We start from the raw sequence: 16271 nt of genomic DNA on the forward strand, positions 1-16271 counted from the left end.
GCCTTTCCTTAGATCTAGGATTGTTATGTAGCGGGCCTGTCCCCACCTGTCCACGAGTTCATTGACCCGAGGCATCGGGTATGCATCGAACTTGGATACACTGTTGAGTTTCCTAAAATCGTTACAAAACTTAATAGTGCCATCAGGTTTTGGGACCAATACTATGGGGCTCGACCACTCACTGTGGGACTCTTCTATTACATCCAACTCTAACATATTTTTTATTTCCTTTGCGACTGCCTCACGCCTGGCCTCTGGGATTCTATATGGCTTTAAATTTACGCAAACCCCTGGTTCCGTCACTATATCATGCTGGATCACATTGGTCAGTCCAGGTAAGGGGGAGAAAAAGTCTCTATTTTTGAATACAAACCCCCTAACATCATTTTGTTGTGCCACCGACAGGGAATCTGTTATGGGAACGTCAGGTGTCCCCAGTAACCGGTCTGCTGGGGACGGAGATGCGACCAATAAAGTCTCTCTGTCCTTCCAGGGCTTTAAGAGATTCACATGATAAATTTGTTGTGGTTTCCTTTTCCCTGGTTGGTAGACTTTATAGTTGACTTCTCCTACCCTTTCGATAATTTCAAAGGGACCCTGCCACTTGGCTAGGAACTTACTCTCAACCATGGGAACCAGTACCAACACTCTGTCCCCGAGGCTGAAAGTACGGACTCTGGCACCCCGATCATAGACCCTCCTCTGGGGCTCCTGAGCTCGCTCCATATGTTCTCGCACCAGTGGCAGGACAGCAGCAATTCTATCTTGCATCAGGGAGACATGTTCTATGACGCTTCTATATGGGGTGGCCTCAACTTCCCATGTCTCTTTGGCAACATCCAGCAGCCCCTGGGATGTCTACCATACAGGAGCTCAAAGGGAGAATAACCTGTGAATGCTTGCGGAACCTCTCGTATGGCAAACATAAGATATGGGAGCAAAAAATCCCAATTTCTCCCATCTTTGACAACCACCTTTTTTAGCATGCTTTACAAGGTTTTATTCAATCTTTCGACCAAACCATCTGTTTGGGGGGTGGTAGACAGAGGTACAGAGATTTTATATAATCAATACAGTTTCTTGTTAACCCTGGACATAAATGGGGTGCCCTGGTCGGTTAAGAACTCTTTTGGGATTCCCACTCGACTAAACACCTGGACTAACTCCTTGGCGATAGCCTTAGCGGAAGTGTTACACAAGGGTATGGCCTCAGGATAGCATGTCGCATAGTCTAGGATTACCAGAATATGCTGGTGACCCCGGGCAGACTTCACTACCGGCCCCACCAGGTCCATGCCAATCCTCTCAAAAGGAACCTCAATGATTGGTAGAGGGACCAGGGGACTGCGAAAATGGGGCGATGGTGCAGACATTTGGCACTCAGGGCATGATTCACAGTACCCCCTGACATCTGCATGCAACCCGGGCCAGAAAAATCTCTGGGTGATTCTCTCCCTGGTCTTTTCGATACCGAGATGTCCCCCCATTACATGCCCTTGGGCCAGGTCTAAGACTAACCTGCGGAAGGGTTTGGGAACCAGCAGCTGTTCAACCTTGCCCTCTCCACGTTTTACCACCTGATACAGTAAATTATTTTTAACGGCCATGTAGGGAAAAGACACCCCCCAGTGAGGATCTACTGGTTCCCCATCCACCATCTTAGCGTTTTCTCTGGCTCTAAGGAGGGTGACATCTCGTAATTACTCGGTACAGAAATCCTCTCTCCTGACCTCCAAGTCGGGTACCACATTCTGGCTACTCTCATTGTCAGGTCCAGAAATGTCCTGTTAGTTACCCTCCAGCTGGGAGCTAGCCTCCAGGTCCTCCGGCTCCCCAGCCATGACAGGGAAAGGAAGAGGATCTCCAGCTCCCTCGATTTCCCCCAACAGTGTTTCCTTCCCTTTGGCAAAAAGGGTCTGGTGAGAATTCCTGTGCTTCCGGAGCAGGGGGAGCTCTCTCCACCAGCCTCCCCTTGTTCTCACACAACCTCCAAAAATGGGGGAAATCCCTCCCCACTAAAGCTTCATGAAGTAGCGAAGGCACCACCCCCACTGAATGGGTGACACTGCCCCAAGGGGTATCAACCTCAACCACTGCTGTCTGGTAGTCCCGAGTGTCCCCATGGATGCAAATGACCCCGATAGTACTGGGGTGTAGTTTTGTGGGATTTACACAATCACTTCTGACTAGGGTCACTACACTTCCAGAGTCTAGCAGGGCTGTAAGCGGTTTTCCATCCACTGCAATAACACATTTGTTTTTCAATGCGACTCTGACATGATGCAGTATATGCGACCTGTGCAAACAAAGATATGTGTATTTTCCTATAAGCAAAATCGCATTGCATAGGTTCATCATTTATAGGACAATTTGCAGCAATATGCCCAAATGCATGGCAGCGGAAACACTATGTGCTCTACCCCTAGTCCTCTTAGCGGTCCCAAAGACCTTCCTGGCTTCTTTGGCCAGTCTCCATGCCTAGGACCAACAGTCTCATTAGCTGTAACAACAGTCTTATCTAGTTTCCCCATGCACTTGAACCCTGGAACAGTCTTACCAGAACCGCTGGGCGATCTTGCACCCCTAGACACACTGAAGTGGGGCGTAGACGGCTTCACCAAGTCCTCAGTAGCACTGTACCTCTCCACTAGGTCCACCAATTGGGCTGCAGTTTTGGAGTCCCCCTCTCCGACCCACCTCCTCAGAGCAGCAGGGAGCGCACGCAGGTACTGGTCCATTACCACACGCTCCACGATCTGGGGGCCCGTCAAGGTCTCTGGTTGCAACCACTTTTTAGTGAGGTGGACCAGGTCAAACATTTGAGAACGGGGCGGCTTGCTGCTGGAGTAGGTCCACTGATGCACGCGTTGGGCCCGGACTAACCATGGTGACACCCAAGCGTGCGAGTATCTCCATTTTCAGAGTCACATAGTCCTGGGCCTTATCTGGGTCCAGGTCAAAATACGCTTTTTGCGGTTCTCCTGTCAGAAATGGGGCTAACAGACCCGCCCACTGTTCGTTTGGCCAACGGACAGCGACCCTCTCAAAAGTCGCCAGGTATGCTTCCACATCATCGGCCGGTGTCATCTTTTGCAGGTGGTACGAGGCACGTACCAATTTTGGTTCAGCTGGCACAGGAGATGCAAATGCTTTTTTCAACTCCAGCAGAGCCTCTGCAAACTGCCGGTTCATCTCCTGCTGGGCTGCCTGTTGTGCTGCAGCAACCTCCTGTTGTGCTGCAGCAGCCTCCTGTTGTGCTCTAGCGGCCTCTGCGATTTGGTGGTTTGTTTCCCGCTGAGCTGCATTGGCCTGTAGCAGGGCCTTTAACATTTCCTCCATCTTTAGAATATGCCCACATCCTCCACCACGTGTGGGAGATTAGCTCACAGGGATCACCTTTTCCAGCAAAATAAGGTCAGCATGCAGGTAGTTTCTTAAAAGTCTGGTGGGTTGCCAGCTTTATTCAGCATGGGTTTGCCAATATGAAACAAACAACAAAACAGTAAAATAAATCCTTGCTGTCCGGCGCTAAACTATACAGGAATTTTCCTCACCTTAAAGCGTGGGGCTGGTCCCCATCACCCACAAAAACACATGGCAAAGCAAACCTTTTGAAGTCCAAACAGAGCTCCTCTCTCAGATCCCCTTCTGAGTCTCAGGCCAGAGCATTTCTGTGCTCTTTTCCTGTTCATTTAAAGTTCACCTGAGCATGGACTCAGGTAACTCACAATCTCTGGACCGTAACCTAGCCTGTCACGGAGGCTTGAAAAACCCGGGCCGGATTCCGGTTCAGTCTCTCACTACAGAACGTATGTGAGGTGAAATATAGCGATTATCTACTACCTCACCTCGCATACCGTCACAATTTACTAATATATGTGAAAGCCACGCTACCTCATCAAGGCCCCTCTGTAAAGTGCGGTTCCTATTTCTAATATAGCACAGCTCCGATGTTGAGAAATACAAATGATTTCTGCCAAGCATTTCAGAGGAGTGGCATGATCCTTTATCAAACATGTTGTGCCAATGTCTCTGCAATGGTCAGTGTGGCCAATGCCTTGACAAAGTTCCCATAACAGGCACCAAATGGGAGACAAATTGCAATGATTTAAAGTGGTTATAAAAGCCAAAGGTTTTTGCACTAAAGCACTATATACCCCCCCCCCCCTTTATACTTACTTGAGGACAATCTCGATTCAGCGACAGCAGAGGTTCTTTCCACTCCCTCCCACATGGGCTCAGAGAAATTAGCAGGTGCCATTGGCCACACAGAGTTGTCTCAACCCCTTCAACGATAAATGCAATTTATTCCAATAAGTTATCTACAACTTTTAATACTGTTAGTTGGGAATACTGTACATGATAAGCAAGGTATGAGCCAGTGGGTATAGGTCGTATGAATTGGTTTGCAAATGAAAACTGTAGTTACGTTGACAGTAAAGCTGCCCACAGATTCAGTATTTTTTTTATTGGAAATGAACATTCACCCATACAGCCAGGCAAGGACCACACACTGGGCCATCGTACAAGAGTCTTTAGCACCACAGTTATTCATCATCTGAACATCTGTCAATCATCTACTTGCCACAGTTAAGAAAAAATTGAAAATAATCCACCACCAAAATCTGACAATGGGCACTGAGCTATCCAAATATCTAAACACAACCAAAACGTAACACAAATGGTATTTTTACACAAAAATATTTGTGTGAGTCAGAACGGTCCGATTACTTCCTTGCTTCATTGCTCTAGTGAAGTGAATCATGTAACAAAATGTCCTGTACAGAGACCTTGTTTAGCCGTCTTAACTTTGGTAGAGAGGCAATGGTTGTTTTTATTATTCACTTCAGCATCCTTTAACCACAATAACTTATTTTTAAACTAAAAGCTGTTTTTCACTACTTTCATTGCCATAAAACGTAGTTGAATGATGATCTATTTTCTAAATGAGAATACCCTTGCCTCCAATATGTGCTCTGAAATAGTCCAAGTTTGATACATTTAATACCCAACTGTTCCTCAAATCAATATGTATGATTAACAGCTTTTGCTCAGTGAGCCTATTCTTGCTGACTTGCATGGCAAGCTCCACACATTCTTCACCTTTAATATGTGTTATATTTCTTAGGCGTTCCCTTACAGAGCTTTCAGGAAGCACTGGTCTTTTGAGAGCTATCAAAGTAAGGAGATCTGAAGAAAGTTATTTTTTAAACATCGATGGAACAGCACCAGTCTTGCTTTTGGCCACAACAATTTTGGAGGCGGCTGTTACTGAAGAGAGAAATTTTACTTCCTAATTTGGTAGTTAACTTTTTTTTTTTTTTAATGAGCTCCACTTCTCTTGCATATTCTTAATGTAATATCCCCTCTGCACACTGTTTGATGCTCTGGAATGGTGGGTCAGCAAGCCCAGACTGCGATCTACCAGTTACCTGTCTGCAATCTACTGGTAGATCATGATCTGCAATAAATTACAATTTGGGTTTAATTCCGCTTTAAGGCTGTCAGCGCTGACCTCCTTTAAAAAAACAAAAAAAAACAAACTAGTTCTGTGGGTTACTTGCCGGTTTCAATACTTTGAGTCACTGATTCAGAGCAAGAGCATGATTTCACTTGCTGCATGCTTTATTTGGGTCACGGACCACGAAATGATGGAAACCAGGACAGTCCGCTAGCTATTTCAGCCTACACATTTCCTGTGATACAGATTATGCTGAAGGTGGGTTATTTCATTCAATGAAACTGAGCAGCTTTGTTCATAGGCAGCATAAAGTAGAGCTTACTGTAAAATGCAAGGCAGTTTAATAAATCAGGACCCACTGCTCATTATAAGCAGCAGTAATTTTAGAAGAAACATTGTAGAAGGAAAAAAGTAAATATGCCTAAGTGTCACTAAAGCCACATCATAAAAAACTATCAAATGTTGTATTACATGCGGTTCATACTCACTTTGAGATTTGGTATCTGTATTCTGCAAGTAACCCGATTGATCCTGTTGCTCTCTATCTCCACATTCTGGCCATGTCCCCAATTCAGCTAGAGATTTACAGCTGTGGTGGCAACTCTGCACATAATCAGTTTTCAGTGAGTTTCTATGCTTAGCATTTCCTCCCTATCACATCTGAGCAGTCCATGTGACTATAGAGTCACACATGTGGGCATATACACAGTGGTAAATGACAGCCCACTCCCTTTAGCCTCCTCCATGCCCACTAACCAGCTAAACCCAATGGGGTGGGATATTACATGTAGACTGATGGAGGCTTCACCTCCCTCTTATTCTAAGACACAGGCTGGACGGGTGTGACACAGCCTGCGACTGGCAGAAATCCACCCACACAGTGCTATTGTGGGTGGGTGCAAAATATATATTTGTAGGACAAAACAGTTTATTGATATTTTTACTCTGTATTCCAAAGGCTGTTTTTCTTTTTTGAACATGTGACCAGCAGCAGAGGACTAGAAGCTCCTCTTGCTTCTGTTTCCCCGCAGACAGGCTGGGAAAGAGCTGGGTCATGTGACAGCTGTATATCGTTTAGGAAAAAGGTACTTAGATGTTTTTTTTTGTTAAAATAATACCAGCGCCATCATTCATATACAGAAATAGAAGAGACCATGTAAATGAAAGTGTGTGTTTTGGATCACTAACTTTTCCCCTTACTTCCATACTGCAGGAGTGACTATTCACCCCCACACCCATTTGTGAGATGGCATTATAGAACAGAGAAGGAGCGCCAGCTTGTAAGATTTGGGCTAAGCAGCATTTCCTGGGATCTTGCAGGAAGGAGCGTGGGTCACCCTTGCCTAGGTGCAGCAGGCAGAAACCAGGGGAAAGGTAATAATGATTAACATTTTTGTCTACAGTTTTTTTTTGTTTTTAAATGTTAAAAGGGAATAATAATTGGTAAGGAAATAGCCCACATATATTAAGTTGACCATGCATTTTTGCAGCAAAGTGCACTTTAGCAGTGGCTCAGCTGCAGTTACAGTCCCCTTGCACACAGATCTATCTAGCTGCAGTGCATTGCTCTCTGTCTTTTAGTGTGCCCGGGAGGGACAGGTGCAGCGTCCAGCCCTGCTATCTGCAGCATGTCAATGTTTATGACAGACGGCAGCTGAGTGCTGTACTGAGTAGTCCCCACTTTTAGGGCCCTATGCGTTTGGGGATGAATGTCTGGAATGCAGGTCTTCTGCAGGTAGATGGCTCCATGTGCAAGGGGTCTAAGTCTTCATTTAAGCTGGCACTCTAGCCTTTGATCAGAGAAATAAAACAACTTTAATGCCTCCCGTGTTTAGATGTTCCTGCTTTAAAGCAAGTTTTGCCCTGTTTAGAACATGTATCTGTGTTTCAGAGTGTCTAATCAGATCCTGGTATTTTCTCTAAATGCAGGCAAATGCTCTGTGTGCATGGCACCACTGAAAAATCATTATATGCAATTGACAGTTCCAGTGCGAATGAGGACCAAATGAATGGACTGGCCTGGGTTTTTAAGTGGTACACCCTTAAACTACTATTCAACAGCAGGTGGGCCACGAATGGATTACTATTATTTATTTATTTATTTTTTGTTCAATTTCTCTGTGCAAGTGAGCCTAAAATGCCTGTGTACTTTCACTCTTTGTCCTCATTAGATAGCTATGTGGCTGGTGTAGGTCTAGAGATCCTCATACTTCCCCCTTGGCACATAGTCTCAAGCCTGTCTGTAAGTGTTACTTTAATCTGTTGTTTCCTGCTGTCTGCCCTGGGACGTATTCTGTCTTAAACCCAGAGGGCCACAGACTCCGATGGTGGGTAAAAAAACCTGTGAACCATAAGTAAATTCGTATAGGGGACATACAAAAACAGATTACACTTCAGTCAGACTTAAGCCATTACTTTCTTCAAAAGAAGAAAAGGCAAAAGTTAAGAATAAGGCTCCGCCAAAGACCTTCTGCCCATATGTGCATCTCCATGAAGTTTCCTGCTGAGTGCCTATGAATGCTCTGCGATCTGGGAAAAGGATCCAAATAGGATTTCAAACATCCAAAAATTTTTTACTCAAACATTTAGGTATGTCACCATGCTGCTATTCATTCATTCACTGACTTTTTTGTCTTAGTTTAAAGAGATACTAAACAAAGGCTAGCCTTACGTGTATTTACATTCCAAAAGTAAGCTTCCTTCTCTATCCTTTTTCTCCTCCCCTACCCCCACAGTCTGTCATCTCTTCCCGGCTAAATAAACCATACAGTCTACGCCAACATTCTTGGTGTAAACTTAAGTAAAATGGATCCACCGCTGACTCGTAGCAGAAAAGCAGCTTAGGCTCGGCTCTTCATGTTTTGACTTTGCTACGCTTGGCTTTCGCTTCTGTACACAGACTAAGCCAAACAACGTATGGGATCAATTTCTTTTATTATTTTGGCCTAGAAAATGTTTGGTCCTTAATGACAACTTAAGTATTTATTATTACAGACCTTGTTACCAGATTGCAATGAGCAAAATGTAAAGAGATTAGTGTATACAATATCAGAGTGCTAAGATCTAAACCTAACTAGATGTGGATAAAGGAAAATGGCAGGCACAATTCAATAAGAAATATGGAAAAGGAAAAAAAAAAAAATATATTATATATGTATGTGCGCATTGTTGTGGAAACAAACTCTGAATCCCCCCCCCCCCCCCCAGGGTTCTTCTTGTAGTTCTTCTTAGCAGTGATAAAGGGATTTCAAATATTTATTGCAGGAACTTTTTCAGCTCGCACTCTGAAAATCCAACACATGGGCACAAACTATAATATATGTATACTGGAAAATTTTCTCTTGAATGGGGCTCAGATATTAACCACTTGACCCCCAGAAGGTTTTACCCCCTTTATGACCAGAATATGTTTTGCTTTTTAGCACTGTGCTGCTTTAACTGCCAATGAACTGAAATGAAATTTATATTTTTTAACACAAATAGAGCTTTTTTTTTTTGGTTAAGATTGAAAATGTAAAAAAAAAAAAAAAAAAAAAAAAAAAAAACCATTTTCTACTTTGTTATAAAACCTATCCAGTAAAAAAAAAAAAAAAATCGAGGCCAAAATGCATTCTGCTACGTCTTTGGTAAAAAAACAAAGAAAAATCCCAATAGGTGTATATTAATTGGTTTGTGCAAAAATGATTAAGGTCTACAAACTATAGTATATATACTGGAATTTACCGGCTAAGACACTATACTAGTAATGGCGGTGATCAGCGACTTAATGCGGCACTGTGATAATGTATCGGGAAAAGCTGGCACTAGCCGATGCTGGTTGGGAGGTACAATGACTGATATCACTAGTGATACTAATACAGTGATCAGTGCTAATTCTGTACACTGCCACTGTACTAACCACACTCTGACTGGGAAAGGGTTAACATCTAGAGGCAAAGGGTTAATTGTGTGCCTAACAAGTGTATTGTGTGTTGCATTTACTTAACTATCTGGCTGATTATTTCAGGGAGAAGAAATGACCAGATTGCAGTTTACAGTATACAGAGTTATTTGTTCTTGTAATCATAGAACACTGTGGGGTTGGTTTAATAAAGGAAAATCCACTGTGCACTGCAAGTGCATTGGAAGTGCAGTCGTTCTAGATCTGAGGGGAAGATCTGAAATGAGGGGAAGCTCTGCTGATCTCTATCATCCAATCATGTGCAAGCATTAGAAAAAATGCTGTTTATTTTCCTTGCATGTCCCCCTCAGATCTACACCGACTGCACTTCCAAATGCACTTGCAGTGCACAGTGGATTTGCCTTTATGAAATAAACCCCTTTGTGTGATTGGCCACAGATGATCAGCTGACTTCTGCCATAATCACTGGCTGAAATCAGCTCCGAAACTCGTGCTGTGCCCAATCACATGGGTCAGCAGGGAGTGCGTGCATGTGCGCCCCGAACCTGCAACAAAGGCCATGATGTACCAGCACATCGCCTGCTTTGCAGCTGACGCCCGCTTGCAGTACAACTACTGTGGGTGGGCACCAAGCCCTTAAAGGGAGACTCCAAATGCAACTTTTTGTTTTAGATAAAGCAGGGAAAGGTTAGAACCTCTATCAGTCTTTTATTACTTGTCCATGTCCCCATGTTCCATATGTCACCGGGAGATATCGCCAACATAGGTTGCAATAAAAAGCTGAAAGTGTACCTATCCCTACAAAACATTTTTTATTGCCATTTCTCTGTCCACTGTGCTAGTTACAACTGTGAGCCAGAGCTTCCTATGTTGTGTGCATTGAAAACTACAAATGTAGATCATGCTGTCCTACATCTATCTCAGAACAAAACTGACAGATGTGCCCTAAGGCAATGGAGAATGATAGCGAAGCGTTTCACAAGAATGACATGTATGATTAAGGGAAGAGTAATTTTTTTTTACCAAGAAACTTCATACTTCAATACATCATCTGAGGAGTGCCGTTCTCTAGAAACATTCTTTAAAGTGACTGTGAAGTCTTGTTTTTTTTTTTTTTTTCTATAAAAATAAACATAATATACTTGTTGCAGTCATTTTGCACAGAGCAGCGCAGATCCTCTTCTCAGGTGCCTCTTCTCTGCTCCTGGCCCCTCCCTCCTGTTGAGTGCCCCCAAAGCTATAGGGGTTCCGGTGCCAAGCTGCAACTCCGTGTGTCCATTCAGACATAGATTTGTGGTTTGGTCTCGCCCATTCTCTCTCTCCTGATTGGCTAACTGACTTTGTTTGACAGCAGCGGGAGCCAATTGCGTGTCTTAGCCAATCAGGAGGGAGAGTCCCGTATGGCGGAGACAATCGTGGATATCGCTTGACAGAGATGGGGCTCAGGTAAGTATTAGGGGGGCTGCTGCACACAGAAGGCTTTTTATCTTAATGCATAAAGATAGAAAACTTTCTGACTTTACAACCACTTTAAGCTATTCATAACAATTTATTCTAAAAATAATCCATATCTTATGTGCATTTTTGATGGAGACAGTTTGTGTTCAGGCAGATCAAACATCCCTGTACGCAAGTACCACATGGATGTTTGTATATCAGTGTATAGATGCTGCATGTTTCAGAATGTCATTGATTTTGATAGCTTGCTGGAGCAGGCTGTATGTTGCACCTGCAACTTCAAGGCAGAGAATGACGTCCATGTACAGTGTACAGCCCTCCTGTAGCCATGTGCATGAAGCTGAAATGCAAGTATTTGTTGCACTGTGCATTGTTTTTAGGGTGCATGTATTAGCATTATTAATTGGCTTAGCTGATCGGTTTATGCCTAAAACGCAAGTATTCGTGGCACAGTGCTTTTTTTTTTTTTTCTAAGACACAAGTGTGGCATAGTGCATTTTTTTAAATTTAAGTTTGCTTTGTTTTTTTTTTTTTTCTTTTTTTATGCTGATATTTTAAAAACAATAACAAAAAATAAAAAGCATTAGGCCCCTTTCACACAGACGGACCGTTCAGATCCGCCTGTCCGTTTTTTTGGCAGATCTGAACGGTCCCCCCATGCATTCCTATGGGGCATCGGATGTCAGCGGAGACATGTCCGCTGACACCCAATCCGATCCTATCCGTCAAATCTGGATGGATGGAAACCCTATTTTCCATCCGTCCAGCGGATCGGATGGCATCAGATGAGAACGGACAAACGGTCCGTTCCCATCCAATTTCCCCCATAGAGATGCATGGGGAACTGACAGCTGTGTCTCCGCACACAGCTGTCCTCCTGCTGCTCAGCGGGGGATCGGCGGCTCGATCCCCCGCTGAGAAAAATGGACTCCGTCCAACGGACGGAGTGTGTGAAAGGAGCCTTGGAAACAGATTTCTATCTTCTTTTACACACAATCACTTGATTCTACCCATAGAGTTGGTGCAAACTGTAGCAGGCAGCATTTTCTATAAAACTGCGTATTTACAGTACACCTAATTGAACAGCTCAACAGAAACAGATAATTTGTGCATTGACTACTCCTTAGGTGCTTAAACATACACAAAGGCGGTACATTAGTTCTTGGTGTTGCTAATTTTTAGCTAGAAGATCGCCATGCAGAAAACGTCCAATCATATCCTAAATGACAATCCTACTTTATGAAGTGTCCCTAACAAAGCAAACACTAACACCCCAAACTGAGCTTCTAGCCTTTAAGCTCCCCCAAGCTAATCTCTGACCTATGCCCTAGAACTATTGGTAAAACTTTTATTAGAATTTTGGATAGAGTAAGGAAGGGTAATAACACCCTTTTTTTTTTTTTTCGCCATCTGTGTCCCATTGCGGAGATTTTTCTTCACTTCTTGTCCCATAGCCAAACAGGAAGTGAGATGAAATCCCTGCAAATTAAGGGAATTTTTTGGGACCTCCAGGTCACCAGTACTAGTGTCCCCATTGGAGAATTTCTCCTCTATTACTTTCATGGCGACAACCCAAAATGTGGGATTTTCTTTTACTTTCACTTTCAGTGATACTGGTAAACAGGACAAATAGAGAGGGTGAATCTCCCCAACGGTGGCACAGACAGCAATAAAAACTAACAGGTATTCTAATCCCTCTTTTTTTTTCAAAAAAAAAAAAAATAAAAATAAAAAAAGTTTTGCCTTTAGTTATACTTCAAACTAATCTAACAGCACAGTGGCTTAAAGTATTGTTTTTTTTTTTTTTTTTCCCCTATAAAATACTTTAAAGAGGTTGTAAACTCTGTTTTTTTTTTTTTTTTTATTCCCCACCCTGCAAGAGAAAGACATAATGAGCTAGTATGCATCGCATACTAGCTCATTATGCAATACTTACCTTAAAACGAGCCCCCGCCGTGCCGCTCACTCACCTCTATGACGGGCGACATGTCCAGTCGCCCGTCTTCCGGGATCGCGGCATCCGGCCATCTGATTGGCCGGAGCCGCGGTGACGTCGCTCCCGCGCACGCGCGCGGGAGCCGACAGTCACGGCACGGGGCTCTGAAGGAACGGCACGATTGGCCGTTCCTTCAGAGCGCATGCGCCAGTGACGTCACTGGATGCATGTCAGGTAAATATCTCCTAAACGGTGCATGTTTAGGAGATATTTACAGTACCTATAGGTAAGCCTTATCATAGGCTTACCTATAGGGAAAAGTGTCCAAAGAGGGTTTACTTCCTCTTTAACACTTCTGCCTTGCCTCAATAGAGTCCCCGGTTTGCATCGTTGTCAGAATGGAGTTTGCATTGTCTTCCTGTGCTTGCGTGTGTTTCCACAGGCACTACGGTTTTTTCGCCCACACTTCAAATACATGCTGATAGGATATTTGGATCCTACCTAAACTTGCCCTAGTAAATTAATGTATGCACACATGTGTGATAAGGCCTTAGTTTGTAAGATCCTTGGGGACAGGGATGGATGTGAATGTACAGGTGCATGTAAGGTTTGGTTCAAATATTGAATGCGTGTACATGTTTACGCACACATGTCAAGGGTAGAGCATCCCTACCTGCAATAAATGAAGGAAATACTCTTTTTTTTTTTTATATCATGCCACACCGAGCAACATGGTGCTGCGGCACCATGAGGTTTGGTACAGGTAAAAATTTGTCACGGTTGCCAATGTGTGGGGTTGCCATTAGGAATTAACAGATCCCCACATGTTTGCTAAAGTGCAGCGCATTTCCCATTAACCCAAAATGATGTGAACTTAGTAAATATTTATTGCTGTATAAGTACCTGTGATAGATAAACCCTGTCTGTATACTCAAATTGTTTTGGACCAAAAGCTGCCATGCTGAATCAAAGCTAGATGTTGGGTTGTGTTAGCTGAGAGCTCCCGATTCATTTTTTAGGGGTATTTGCACAAAAATATAAAGAGTTTAATCTACAAGCTAAGAATAATACGGAGAACGAAAAAAAAAAAAACTACACATTTTATTCAAGAAAAAAAAAATGGGATCTTGTTTGACTGTTACTTTTTACAGGAGTTGTAAAATTTTGAAAGCTTGAAAAAGCTTAAAAAAAACCCAAAAAACAAAAAAAAAAAAAAAACTAAAGTCCTACTTTTTCACTATGGGGCTTACTGGTTCATGTGTTGCCTGATGCCATTCACTCTGGATGATTTCAAGCTATTATTTAGGGCTGAAACAACTAATCGACTAAATCGATAATCATAGATAATAACAATCGTTGTCAACGATTGTCATTATCGATTAGTTGCGCTGCTTTGTGAAGTTTCCCCGCCTGTCAGCGAGCTGTCTGCTCTGTGAAGCCGACGGCTGCATTCACTGTCTCTCTCTCTCTCACAGCTCTGCACTTCCGTGACTTCCCCCCTCCTTTCCTCTCTGCCTTTCCTCTCCGCCCTCTTGCTGATGTCAGTGAGGGAGTCAGTGAGTCAGCAGCTCGAGGTGAGGCAGGAAAGAAGACAGAAGCAGCAGAACGTGAGTGCCGAGATTAGAGCTACGGTGTCCTGTGACTGTACATGCAATGCAGCCCGCCAAAAAATATAATAAAAGCTTCTCCAGATAAAAGTTAATATTCCTTATAAAGTGCAATATTCTAATAGAAAAATAAGTGATTAAAAACATCCATATAGCACATAAAGGGGGTCTTTCTATGCTCCCTATTTCATATCTATGGCTGACATGGATGTTTTTATTCACTTATTTTTCTATTATAATATTGCACCTTATAAGGAATATTAACTCTTTTATCTAGATAAGCATTTATTATATTATTTACAGTATATAGGAGCTTAATTAAGAAAAAAAAAAAAAAGTTTTGGTATAAGGCTCGGTTCACATTTGTGCGATGCAGGAAGGCTGCGAATATGCAGCCTGTTCCCGCATCGCATCTGCACAAGAGGCAGTTCACACTGCCATATGCGATACGCAGGGGGTGTCAAATGTTAACGACACCCCCAGTTTGATCGCATATCGCAGTGCGATCTGACAGTTTGCACAGAATCGGATCGCACAACTGTGAACCACTGTGCGATCCGATCCTGAGGCGGCTCAAAAAATGCCTCATGTGCGAGTTTGCTGCGGATGCGCTGCGAATTCAGCCATACAAAGTGTATGGCTGAACTCGCATCCGCACACGAGATCGCATGTAATTTAGGAGCAGTGCGCTCCGAATTACATGCGATCTCGCAAACCGCACAAGTGTGAACCGGCACTGTGCTGGTTCACACTACTGCGGGTGCGCTGATTCGCACTGCACCCGCACAAAAGTCGCACATGACCCTTTTTTCAGCCGCATCAGGATCGGATCGCACAGTGGTTCACACTTGTGCGATCCGATCCTGTGCGAACTGTCAGATCGCACTGCGATCAAACTGGGGGTGTCGTTAACATTTAATTGACACCCCCTGCGTATCGCATATGGCAGTGTGAACTGCCTCTTGTGCAGATGCGATGCGGGAACAGGCTGCGAATACGCAGCCTTCCAGTATCGCACAAGCGTGAACCGGCACTTACACTCTGTTTGCTCATTATTATTTTAAATAAATGAAAAAGGCATATTGAGTTTTTTTATTATTTTATCCGATTAATCGAAAAAATAATCGGCAACTAATCGATTATTATTGTTTACCTAGCAATGTTCTCCAATCTCAGGTTGTAACTGCTTTATAAATTGTTTTACAATCTGTGTGACTTTTGACACAAGTAACTTTCTAATTACAGAAGAGACATGCAATGACTCTTCTGTAACAAAAGAAACCCAACTACCTGCTCGCAGTCTTCTCTGGAATGTACACTGTACCCAAGAGCAGCTCAGATTTACATTCTGGCGCAGTGCCCGTGTGTCGGGAGGACAGCACTCCTGCACATGCGTTCATTCTGCACTAGCCAAGGAAGATAGTTGCAGCCTAGTACCTGGAAGAAGCCAGGCAGAAGATGATAGTGCTGGTGAGGGATGTAGGACCGTTGAAGGATAGACAAGTATCACAGAGCTTAGATCCTTTTTAAGGTAGATGTAAACCCTTAACTACACATATTTTGCAAGAGCACCGTGTATGATTAAAAAAAATGCATTCTTTTTTTCATAAAATAAGGTTTTCACCTTAAAATCAATGTTGCCAATATCCTCCAGCTTCTTTTTGGCAATTGCTGTGCCATCCAACGACCCCCCCCCCCCCCCATACCATTGGCTCCTGATCTTCTCAGTCAAAGCCTGTGAGTAGAGAGCAGGGGTGGGGCCAAGCCAAGCCAAGCAGTGTGTGTCAATTGGCACAAAAAGTCTGGCTCAGAATCTAACCAACACATCTGCCCTATAGTGCTTGCTAAGGGGGCAGACATAGAAGAGGAGAATCAAAGATCACTGGCTAGGGACCCCAGAAGAGGAGG

The 16271-nt window shown here is 43.5% G+C and overlaps 2 protein-coding genes and 1 pseudogene across 4 annotated transcripts in view; 1 reads left to right on the top strand and 2 right to left on the bottom strand.

Moving 5' to 3' along the window:
- Positions 1–3206, bottom strand: part of LOC309543520 (zinc finger protein with KRAB and SCAN domains 4-like) — an 89219-nt pseudogene extending 86013 nt beyond the window's left edge. Inside the window, exon 1 of the transcript in view lies at positions 2558–3206. The product of the transcript in view is annotated as a zinc finger protein with KRAB and SCAN domains 4-like (transcript). The remainder of the gene's footprint in view (positions 1–2557) is intronic.
- LOC309544756 (E3 SUMO-protein ligase ZBED1-like) overlaps positions 1–16271 on the top strand; it is a gene marked incomplete at both ends in the record, with an annotated part of 838422 nt that overhangs the window by 158756 nt on the left and 663395 nt on the right. The window lies entirely within an intron of this gene.
- Positions 1–16271, bottom strand: part of ARL15 (ARF like GTPase 15) — a 450682-nt gene that overhangs the window by 95391 nt on the left and 339020 nt on the right. The window lies entirely within an intron of this gene.

Source organism: Pelophylax lessonae (assembly GCF_965119305.1).
Source record: "Pelophylax lessonae genome assembly, chromosome: 1".
Taxonomy (NCBI): Eukaryota; Metazoa; Chordata; class Amphibia; order Anura; family Ranidae; genus Pelophylax; species Pelophylax lessonae.